At 57.5% G+C, this 11408-nt stretch overlaps 1 long non-coding RNA gene across 1 annotated transcript; it reads left to right on the forward strand.

Annotated features, from left to right (window-relative positions):
- Window positions 1-237: 237 nt before the first annotated feature.
- Window positions 238-831, forward strand: LOC138571240 (uncharacterized). Its single transcript, XR_011303890.1, has 2 exons — window positions 238-337; window positions 721-831. It is a non-coding gene; the product is annotated as an uncharacterized lncRNA (long non-coding RNA).
- Window positions 832-11408: the final 10577 nt, after the last annotated feature.

The following is an 11408-nucleotide window of genomic DNA, read 5'->3' on the forward strand; positions in this document are numbered from 1 at the left end:
TGAAATGCGTCATCATGTCACGTAATGATGGTTAATTACAATTGACTTCACTACGGAACTTATAATGAATTGTTTTGAATAAGGCAGAAATGGCCTGTGACCATTAAGTAGAGTTGTTTTGCCCGTTTGGTGGAGGGCGGGATTTATTCTCATAAGTGAAAATGCCTAGTTGCCATAGGCAACCTTGATATACAAAATTAATGTATATTCTAAATTGGACAATCAGTTTTATTTACCTTCGCTACTTACATTTTTTGTTTAGATTGATATTGGGGATTGTACCCCGTTACTACTACATGGACAAATAGTCATAAGAACTGGTTACATCAAATTTCGGGTAAGGACACCCACCAAGTTGTCAGTTTGTCTCAAGGGACCATTGCAGAATTTGGTTATATTATTCAATGAATTGAAGAATAATGATTACTAATGGGTTCTTTTTCCTTTTTGTTTGTGTTTTTGTTTCTGTTTTTTGTGTTCTTTTTCTGTTTACTCAAACATAACAATGTATTATGATATGTTTGCCTATTTTTCTACACCCATGAACCCTTCCCTTTTGCCCATCCTTGTTTTTCTGTCTAATTTCTTTCATGTTATTATGCACATTTTGTGGTCACGATATTTGAAAACTGGTATTATGTTTTACTTTATGATGTTGTTCATACAAATTGTTTTTTTGACTATGATATATTGTATGTCCTATATTACAATTATGGGTAGCCCGGATTTGAAAAAGGCTCAGTGGAGCCGAAACATGTTATCAATTATGGGCTCAATGGTCATGGATGATCAATAAAGCATAATCTAAGATTTAACTCAACTTGAGTTGTTGGCGCAGAGTCCTGTATTTTCATTAATTAATTTCTTCAAAGTATGGGACGGTTAGGCTTTTTACCGTCCTTATACAGTTGACCTGCGACTTCATTGACCGGATTTTGAAACTTTTAATCTTGCACGTATAATTATCGGGATTGTAAGGAGTCGCCCTGGTGGAGCAAGGTTTTTCAAAGCCACAGTTTTTCAAAAATTTTTAGATGAGGGTTGACTTATAGACTAATTCATTTGCCATAATCATGGAATATTTTCCCTAGAATAGGCTCCAAGAAACAATGTAACACATGCTTGGGATTTGAAAGAAAAGAAAAAGAAGAAAACACCTTCTAATCTTCATCTATGATACCTATTATAATATTGTTATACACATTCTTAGTTATCCTTGTGTCTTACATTTCTGAAACATATCCAGCTTTGATCTGAAGAAACTTACAGGGTAATTCATAGAATTTCGCAGAAAAGTGACGCAAGCGGCTGGCGCAGAGTGTCCGCGTGCGATTGTCTGCGCCAGGCACGTGCGCCAAAACCGATTTCCGCGCACAACGTATTCATGGATTTTAGGCTCCCAAACCAGCCGTGGTGCAGAGAATCGCAGCGACCCTGCAGCAGCGCCAGTAACGCCCCCAAGAACGCCCTCTCGCAAGGAAAAGCCATCAAAATCGCTAAATCATCGCAAAGGGCTGCGCTAACCCTGGACCAGTTCACCGGGCTGGCAAACAGCAGACGCCAAGCGTGGAACGTGTATTTCAGGGGTGCGCGGGAAGTTCCACATGCGTTTGGCCCCGTACAAGCAGGGTACGTATATTCCATGGGTGCGCGGGAAGTTCCACACGCGATTTCAGCAGGGTACGTGTATTCCAGGGGTGCGCGGGAAGTTCCACACGCAATTTCAGCAGGGTACGTGTATTTCAGGGGTGCGCGGGAAGTTCCACACGCGATTTCAGCAGGGTACGTGTATTCCAGGTTGCGCGGGAAGTTCCACACGCGATTCCAGCAGGGTACGTGTATTTCAGGGGTGCGCGGGAAGATCCACACGCGATTGGGCCAGTGCGAGCAGGGTACGTGTATTCCATGGGTGCGTGGGAAGTACCACACGCGATTCCAGCAGGGTACGTGTATTTCAGGGGTGCGCGGGAAGTTCCACACGTGATTGGCCCAGTGCGAGCAGGGTTTGTGTATTCCATGGGTGCGCGGGAAGTTCCACACGCGATTTCAGCAGGGTACGTGTATTCCAGGGGTGCGTGGGAAGTTCCACACGCGATTTCAGCAGGGTACATGTATTTCAGGGGTGCGCGGGAAGTTCCACACGCGATTGCGCCAGTGCGAGCAGGGTACGTGTATTCCATGGGTGCGCGGGAAGTACCACACGCGATTTCAGCAGGGTACGTGTATTCCAGGGGTGCGCGGGAAGTTCCACACGTGATTCCAGCAGGGTACGTGTATTTCAGGGGTGCGCGGGAAGTTCCACACGCGATTGGCCCAGTGCGAGCAGGGTACGTGTATTCCATGGTTGCGTGGGAAGTTCCACACGCGATTTCAGCAGGGTATGTATATTTCAGGGGTGCGCGGGAAGTTCTACACGCGATTGGCCCAGTGCGAGCAGGGTATGTGTATTCCATGCGTGCGCGGGAAGTGCCACACGCGATTTCAGCAGGGTACGTGCATTGCAGGGGTGCGCGGGAAGTTCCACAGTGATTCCAGCAGGGTACGTGTATTTCAGGGGTGCGCGGGAAGTTCCACACGCGATTGGCCCAGTGCGAGCAGGGTACGTGTATTCCATTGGTGCGCGGGAAGTTCCACATGCGATTTCAGCAGGGTACGTGTATTTCAGGGTGCGCGGGAAGTTCCACACGCGATTGGCCCAGTGCGAGCAGGGTACGTGTATTCCATGGGTGCGCGGGAAGTTCCACAGGCAATTTCAGCAGGGTACGTGTATTTCAGGGGTGCGCGGGAAGTTCCACACGCGATTTCAGCAGGGTATGTGTATTTCAGGGGTTCTGGGGAGTACTACACATGAATTGGCCGTGTGGGTCCTCCCAGGTGTACGCTCCACAACCTCCACGGCCCCTGCAGGCAGCCCACACCACGGGGGACTACCCTGCACCCCTGCTCATGTCCCGCAGGCAGCCCATCCACCATGGGCATGCCCCCCAGCCAACCCACATGTCACCTTGCACCACTGATCAACAATGCATGTCTCCCACCACCCCCACCCCCCAGCAGTGCAGGGGCAGCCTCCACCAGGCCCCCACTCATGTCTCCCACCACCCCCACCACCCAGCCACCAGGGGCACCCTCCACCAGGCCCACACTCATGTCTCCCACAACCCCCACCACCCAGCCACCAGGGGCACCCTCCACCAGGCCCCCACCCATGTCTCCCACCACCCCCACCCCCCAGTAGTGCAGGGGCACCCTCCACCAGGCCCCCACTCATGTCTCCTACCACCCCCGCCCCCCAGCAGTGCAGGGGCAGCCTCCACCAGGCCCACACTCATGTCTCCCACCACCCCCACCACCCAGCAACCAGGGGCAGCCTCCACCAGGCCCCCACTCATGTCTCCCACCACCCCCACCCCCGAGCCACCAGGGGAGCCTCCACCAGGCCCCCACTCATGTCTCCCACCACACCCACCCCCCAGCAGTGCAGGGGCACCCTCCACCAGGCTCTCACCCACGTCTCCCACCGCCCCCACCCCCCAGCAGTGCAGGGGCAGCCTCCACCAGGCCCCCAATCATGTCCCCCTGCACCCCCACCCCCCAGCATCCAGGGGCAGCCTCCACCAGGCCCCCACCACCCCACCCCCCAGCAGTGCAGGGGCAGCCTCCACCAGGCCCCCACTCATGTCTCCCACCACCCCCACCACCCAGCCACCAGGGGCACCCTCCACCAGGCCCCCACCCATGTCTCCCACCACCCCCACCCCCCAGCAGTGCAGGGGCAACCTCCACCAGGCCCCCACTCATGTCCCCCTGCACCCCCACCCCCCAGCATCCAGGGGCACCCTCCACCAGGCCCCCACCCATGGCCCCTATCACCCCCACCCCCCAGCCACCAGGGGCACCCTCCACCAAGCCCCCACTCATGTCTCCCACCACCCCCACCCACCAGCCACCAGGGGCAGCCTCCACCAGGCCCCCACTCATGTCTCCCACCACCCCCACCACCCAGCCACCAGGGGCACCCTCCACCAGGCCCCCACTCATGTCTCCCACCACCCCCACCCCCCAGCAGTGCAGGGGCAGCCTCCACCAGGCCCCCACTCATGTCTCCCACCACCCTCACCCCCCAGCAGTGCAGGGGCAGCCTCCACCAGGCCCACACTCATGTCTCCCACCACCCCCACCACCCAGCCACCAGGGGCACCCTCCACCAGGCCCCCACTCATGTCTCCCACCACCCCCACCCCCCAGCCACCAGGGGCAGCCTCCACCAGGCCCCCACTCATGTCTCCCACCACCCCCACCCCCAGCAGTGCAGGGGCACCCTCCACCAGGCCCCCACTCATGTCTCCCACCACCCCCACCACCCAGCCACCAGGGGCACCCTCCACCAGGCCCCCACCCATGTCTCCCACCACCCCCACCCACCAGCAGTGCAGGGGCAGCCTCCACCAGGCCCCCACTCATGTCCCCCTGCATCCCCACCCCCCAGCATCCAGGGGCAGCCTCCACCAGGCCCCCACTCATGTCTCCCACCACCCCCACCCCCAACCACCAGGGGCACCCTCCACCAGGCCCCCACCCATGTCTCCCACCACCCCCACCCCCCAGCAGTGCAGGGGCAGCCTCCACCAGGCCCCCACTCATGTCCCCCTGCATCCCCACCCCCCAGCATCCAGGGGCACCCTCCACCAGGCCCCCACTCATGTCTCCCACCACCCCCACCACCCAGCCACCAGGGGCACCCTCCACCAGGCCCCCACCCATGTCTCCCACCACCCCCACCCCCCCGGCAGTGCAGGGGCAGCCTCCACCAGGCCCCCACTCATGTCCCCCTGCACCCCCACCACCCAGCATCCAGTGGCACCCTCCACCAGGCCCCCACCCATGGCCCCTATCACCCCCTCCCCCTAGGCACCAGGGGCACCCTCCACCAGGCCCCCACTCATGTCTCCCACCACCCCCACCCCCCAGCCACCAGGGGCAGCCTCCACCAGGCCCCCACTCATGTCTCCCACCACCCCCACCACCCAGCCACCAGGGGCACCCTCCACCAGGCCCCCACCCATGTCTCCCACCACCCCCACCCCCCAGCAGTGCAGGGGCACCCTCCACCAGGCCCCCACTCATGTCTCCCACCACCCCCACCCCCCAGCAGTGCAGGGGCAGCCTCACCAGGCCCACACTCATGTCTCCCACCACCCCCACCACCCAGCCACCAGGGGCAGCCTCCACCAGGCCCCCACTCATGTCTCCCACCGCCCCCACCCCCCAGCCACCAGGGGCAGCCTCCACCAGGCCCCCACTCATGTCTCCCACCACCCCCACCCCCCAGCCACCAGGGGCACCCTCCAGCAGGCCCCCACTCATGTCTCCCACCACCCCCACCCCCCAGCCACCAGGGGCAGCCTCCACCAGGCCCCCACTCATGTCTCCCACCACCCCCACCACCCAGCCACCAGGGGCAGCCTACACCAGGCCCCCACTCATGTCTCCCACCACCCCCACCACCCAGCCACCAGGGGCACCCTCCACCAGGCCCCCACTCATGTCTCCCACCACTCCCACCCCCCAGCAGTGCAGGGGCAGCCTCCACCAGGCCCACACTCATGTCTCCCACCACCCCCACCACCCAGCCACCAGGGGCAGCCTCCACCAGGCCCCCACTCATGTCTCCCACCACCCCAACCCCCAAGAGGTGCAGGGGCACCCTGCACCAGGCCCCCACTCATGTCCCCCTGCACCCCCACCCCCCAGCCACCATGGGCAGCCTCCACCAGGTCCTCACAATCCCCAATCATGTGCGTTATGGTCAGCCTCCACAGCCAAAAAGCCCTACCAAGTAACACATTCACCCACATGGAAATGGAAATTACATGTTACACCCCCAATGTTCATAAAGCTAATGAACCCATGTCCATCACACACAATGGTTACAATTGAATGGGAAAACACCCAACATGACATGCATGAAACCAATGAGGTGATACCACACAGTGAAGTATGAAAACAAAATTGTATTAAAAAAAATAGGAATGCAAAAGAAGTGAAACAAACTACAATGGCAATGAAGAAAAGATAAGCTGCATGTCCGTTTAAAAAAATAAAAACACCAAATCCGAATCCAAAAAAATGCTGTCCAAAGTCAAATGAAAAATAAAATCAATCCAATGAAGAACTATGTACAATACTTCCAAGGGTCCATGAGCCCAACTGAACAAAGGAAACCTACAAAAAACCCTAACTAAAATGCAACTATATACAAAAAGTGGAGCAGTGTCCGTCGACTCCAAATCATAAGAACAAACAAAGGAAACCTAAAACTAAAAGAACTATATACAAAGGTGGCGGGCAAGTCCAGCGGCTCACTCCGTGGTGTTCCGGGCCAGGGCATCATCGAACTCCTGTTCGATGTCCCGGAGGCGGTCCTGTTCCATGGCCCCGAGGGTCAGCAGGGACGATGCTGTGTCCACCTCCAACCCCCTGCGGATTGCCTCGAGGCACTCGGCCCGCCTCAGGGCCCTCCACATGGAGTTCTCCGCCCTGACCATTGTGAGCCGCGCCTCTTCCGCCCGCCGCCGCTCCGCATCTATGGCGTGGCCCAACCGCTGCCACACGGAAGACACTCTCTGTCCTGGGTCCTCCTGCCCTCCGGCCGATGCCTGCCCCTCTGATGTCGAAGGCCCTGAGCCTTCATGGCTCCCACCATGTTGCTGCTGCTGCTCTGCCTCTGCCCGTGCACTGCCTCCTGCTGCCTGCACATCCTCCACCGGCTGGGGTGCAGTCGTAGATGTGGCCACCCCTGCTGGACGTCCGACTCCCGACTGTGGCAGGGATGCCTCCTCCACCAGCCTGGCCGCACCGTCAGAGGCAGCTCCACAGGGCACCCAGGTGACTGATGGGTGGGAAGATGGCACAGAGGATGACTGGCGCGTAGGGAGTCCAGATGAGGAGGGGGTCGGAGCAAGCCCCGTCAGACGGAGGAATCCGGCCTGGGTGACCTGTCCCAGCAGGCTGACGTGGTCAACGAGCCATTCGAGATGACGTGCAGTCTCTCCATGAAAAGACTGCAGGTCACCTCGCATTGCCCGTTGACGCAACGCCACACCAGCCAGGACAGGCTCAACCCGGACCTGGATAGCCACGTCCGCAGGCAGAGGAAGGCCAGTTGACGTCAGCTCATCCCCTGCCTGAAAACGGGTCTGGACGTAGGCATCCCTGCTGGTGCAAGATGATGCAGGGACAGGATCGGGGACAGGACTGCACACAGGCACCTCCGCGGCGGCCTGTGCTGCCTCCTGCCCCTGGTCCTGCACTGCACCACTAGCACCAGTGGGATCCCCACCTCCAGACCCCGTCTCTGGTGCTTGCACGGCCTCCTCCTCCACCAAACCCCCCACCAACCTGGATGACTCCGTGCCATCTTCCCCTGTTGGGCCCTGTGGGGTCCCAGCTGCCCCTTCTGCTGCCGAGGAGTCCAACTCCAACCTCCGCCTCTTGGACCTCCCCCCGGCAGCTGCGGCCTTGGACGCGGCACCGGACTCCTCACTCCCCGACGAGATGACAACACGGGAGGGGAGCCGGGCCTTGCGTCTCCGGCTGGCGGTGGTATCCCCGCCGCTGTGCTCCACAGCACCTTCTCCGCCCTCTTCATCAGTTGACGCTGCAGACAGGGAGAAACAAAACACAGGCATCAGGGCACTGTAGAATGGACACATACACACATGACAGTTGCACATGAGTGGCATTGGCAAACCTCAGACATGTCATCACAATCCCCAACACACATGTCATTACAACTCGCACACATGAGCCATACCACAGCCATATCGCAACTGCCACCACCATCCCTAGACATACAACAGCATGAGCAGCCAAAGGTGAGCCCGACATCACATGCAACACAGGAAGTGCACCACACATGTACACACACCACCACACTTGCATGCATGTGTACACCTCTGCCAAGTGTTGCAATGTTCAGACGGGCATCCATGTCACATCTGCCAATCAGGCTTCCACATACCGCTGTCACATGCATCCATGTTGCATCACTGTTGCACCCTTGTCAAATACACACACATGCACATGTACACAATGCTGATACATGCAGCCGAAAACAACATACATGCGTGACATCACGGACATGTCTACTTACATACACATTCATCCAAACATGTGTCCCACACAACTGCATTTGGCATGCAAGCCTACACACACAAGCACCATCCATGTCTCACACATTACAGCCCTCGCATGTGTCAGCCCCACAGCCCTGTACACCCCCAGCCATACTCGACCCCATACAAACAGATGTGCAACCTGCACACTACCGAATAATCACCACATGCACTGCTCACAATCAGGATGCATGTACACTCACTGCTCGACTCCAGATGGGTCTGCTTCTCTAGGACCTGGACGTGGAGCGCTGGGGATATGCGTTCCAGGACCCTCATCTGTTCTTCCGACAAGTGGCCCCGGCTCCCCTTGGCATCCGCTGCCTTCAAGAGGCGCCGGGCCTTGTTCAGGGTCCTGGACCTGAAGTCCTCCCAGCGCTTCCTGACATGTTGTAAGTCGCGGACTGCCACCCCCTCCGCGTTGATGGCAGTCACAATGTCAGTCCAGATCCGAGTCCGTCCTTCCTTGTCGGCGTGGGAACTTCCGAAGAGGGCATCATACTGCCCCAGGACTTGCTCCACCAGGACACCAACTTCGGTGGCACTGAAGCTGGTGCCCCTCTGCCTCTCTGGCCGGGGGTTGTCAGTGGTCACAGATGGTGTTTGCCCCGACATGACAACCCCAGAGGCAGGAGTGGGTGGACAACTGGGTCCTGGGGCTGGGCTCTGGAGCGATGGAATCCCAGTCGGGAGTCTTCGGTTCCAGCAGGGGTGGTCACAGCAACAGCACCCCTGGCTGATGTGCAGGCAGCAAATGGCAGTGCACGTGGGCAGCAGGCAGTCAGGCAGCAGCAGATGACAGGTGGGAGCGTGCTCGGGGCTCTGGGGGGCAGTAGTTCGGCCTTCTGGGCAGGAGCGTGGTCTTCCGTGTGCATAGCGTGGCCAGCTTGATACGGAGTGATTTGGCACGTGAAAAATCTGCACGTCAGCGTGTCATTCGAGGAAAGGCCCTTAGCGCGTAAGCGCGTCTGCACGCATACGCATTTTCATTGGACAGAAGGCCCCTCAAGCGCAAGCGCCCCTGTGACGTGACGCGTACAGACGTGCATGCGCATTTCAGCGCACGTGAAAAAATGCACGTCCGCGTGTAATACGAGGAAAGGGCCATGCGTGTATGCACGGCAACACGCATATGCGATGTCATTGGACCAAAGGCCCTTAGCGCGTAAAGGCGTCGCCAGCGTATGCGCGTCTATGAAGTCACGTGCACGTAGAATTGGGCACACGTTTGAAAATGTTGCGTGTTAAAAAAATGAAAGACACGTCCGAGTGTCAAAGCGTGTAATTGGTGGGAATGGGCCTAGCGCGTACACGCGGCAGTGACAAAGCGTGTAATTGGTGGAAATGGCCCTAGCGCGTACACGCCGCGTAAGTGACGCTGGACGTGTGGGCCTGTATAAATGGTACGTGTAGAACACCATTTCCTTGTACGTGCTTTTCGTGGAGAGCGAGTGGGTGAATTCTGTACTTCTTGTCGTTTCACACGCGATTTACTTCACAGCGTTTCAAGTTCGTATTCCCTGTTACCTCTGACAGCTTTTTCTCTTTTTTCTCTTTTACTGGTTTACCTGGGCCTGTTCCCTCAAACAGTTTTCCCTTCTACTGTTGTCCTGTCTCCTCAGACAGCGTACAAATCTTCTTTTGGCGGGGGTGTTGCCAACCAAACACGCTCCTTTTTCACGCTCTTTTACCTGGCAGACGGTGAGTCACGCACGTATCTAACATCTGTGCTTGCCCCGTGTGTCGCCTACCCCTTCAGAGGTCATTCTAGGCTGCGTGTGACACGCATACGTTCATTCTTGTGTTACTGGGTGCCACAGAGTAGTGCAGGTTTTTCTTTCTGCACACGTGGTCTAGGAGGGGTTGCGTGCATGTCATCTCCCTTTTTTGGGGCTCCTGTGCATAGCGTGACCCGTCATCTTTCCCCAGGGGTTACATTCAGCCTTGCTAGAGCACTAGGGTACAATTACCATCTGGTACCCAACCCCTTTGACCCCCAATTGCCCAGGACAATAGTTTACAGCCACTCCCATACGCACATTAACATCAATGCCATGGCTGGGAGGCGAGGATTCCGTAAGGGTGGCAAAGGTGGAAGAGCCACAAGTGGTGGCCGTGGTTGATCCGGTAGGGGACGTGGTCCTTACTTGCAGGGTGAGCCTGTCCCCCCCATGTGTGGAGGACCAGTCAAGGGCACCCATAATCCTCCCCCCTCCCCCCCTCCCGTTGAGGCTGATGTGGCTGACCCCATCCATGCTCAGCCCTTGTTGGACCAGCCCATTGTGGCACCAGACCTGGCTGACTCCATGGCTGACTTCCAGGTCAGCAGGCCTATGACACGTGCGCTGGTGCACGTTGATGTCATCATGCCACGTGCATCTGGGGCAGCAAGGTCATCTGCTGCCCCAAGTAGGCAGGGCGGAGAGGCTGCAGGGGCAGCTGCGGCTCCATCCACTCCAGCTCTCACACACCCAGCCAGGACAGTGTCGGTCCTAGTCCATCCTGCTGACATTCCCCCTGACACCATTACACTTGAGCCAATGCCTGCACCAACTCCCATGCTGAGTGTGCAATCCCACACTCCTGATACAGAGTCCACCAGGGCTCCTGCCGTTAGTGTCCAGAGCGGCGCAGGACACTCAGGATCACCACCACCTTCCAAGCGGAAGAGGAAGAGTGCTCGTCATGCACAGGCTGATGCCCCAGACATGGCTACACAGTCCGGCCCGTCGAGGAAGCCCAGCTTCACGGATGACGAACTGAATGCAATTGTCGAGTATGTGTCCGCACATGATAAAGAGATGGTCATTGTTGCAGGATCCAAGACCACACCTGCACAACGCCAGGCACACTGCAGACCGTTGTGGACATCGTAAGTGCCCTTGGAATCGTGAGGCGCACAGCCAATGATTGCTATAAGCGCTGGAATGACCTAAAGCGCAGGGCAAAGTGTAAGCTGGCCTCAAGTCATGCCGCAACTCTAGTGACTGGAGGTGGGTCTCCAGTAGTAGACATGGAACTCACTCCACATGAGTCAGTCGCTGGGACCTACGTCACGGAGGAACAGATCCAAGGCGTGGGAGATCTGCCTGATTACGAGGCATTGTCTGGTGAGTGCACATGCATGTGTGTGTCATCCATGTGCATGGTGTGTGTGTGAGGGCTTCTGTTTGTGTGCCAGGTGAGAGTGTGTGCGCCTGAGTCGTATGGGTCAGCCATGTCCTTCATGCA

This window comes from Ambystoma mexicanum, chromosome 1p (assembly GCF_040938575.1).
Source record: "Ambystoma mexicanum isolate Mex_15411 chromosome 1p, UKY_AmexF1_1, whole genome shotgun sequence".
In the NCBI taxonomy this organism is placed as follows: Eukaryota; Metazoa; Chordata; class Amphibia; order Caudata; family Ambystomatidae; genus Ambystoma; species Ambystoma mexicanum.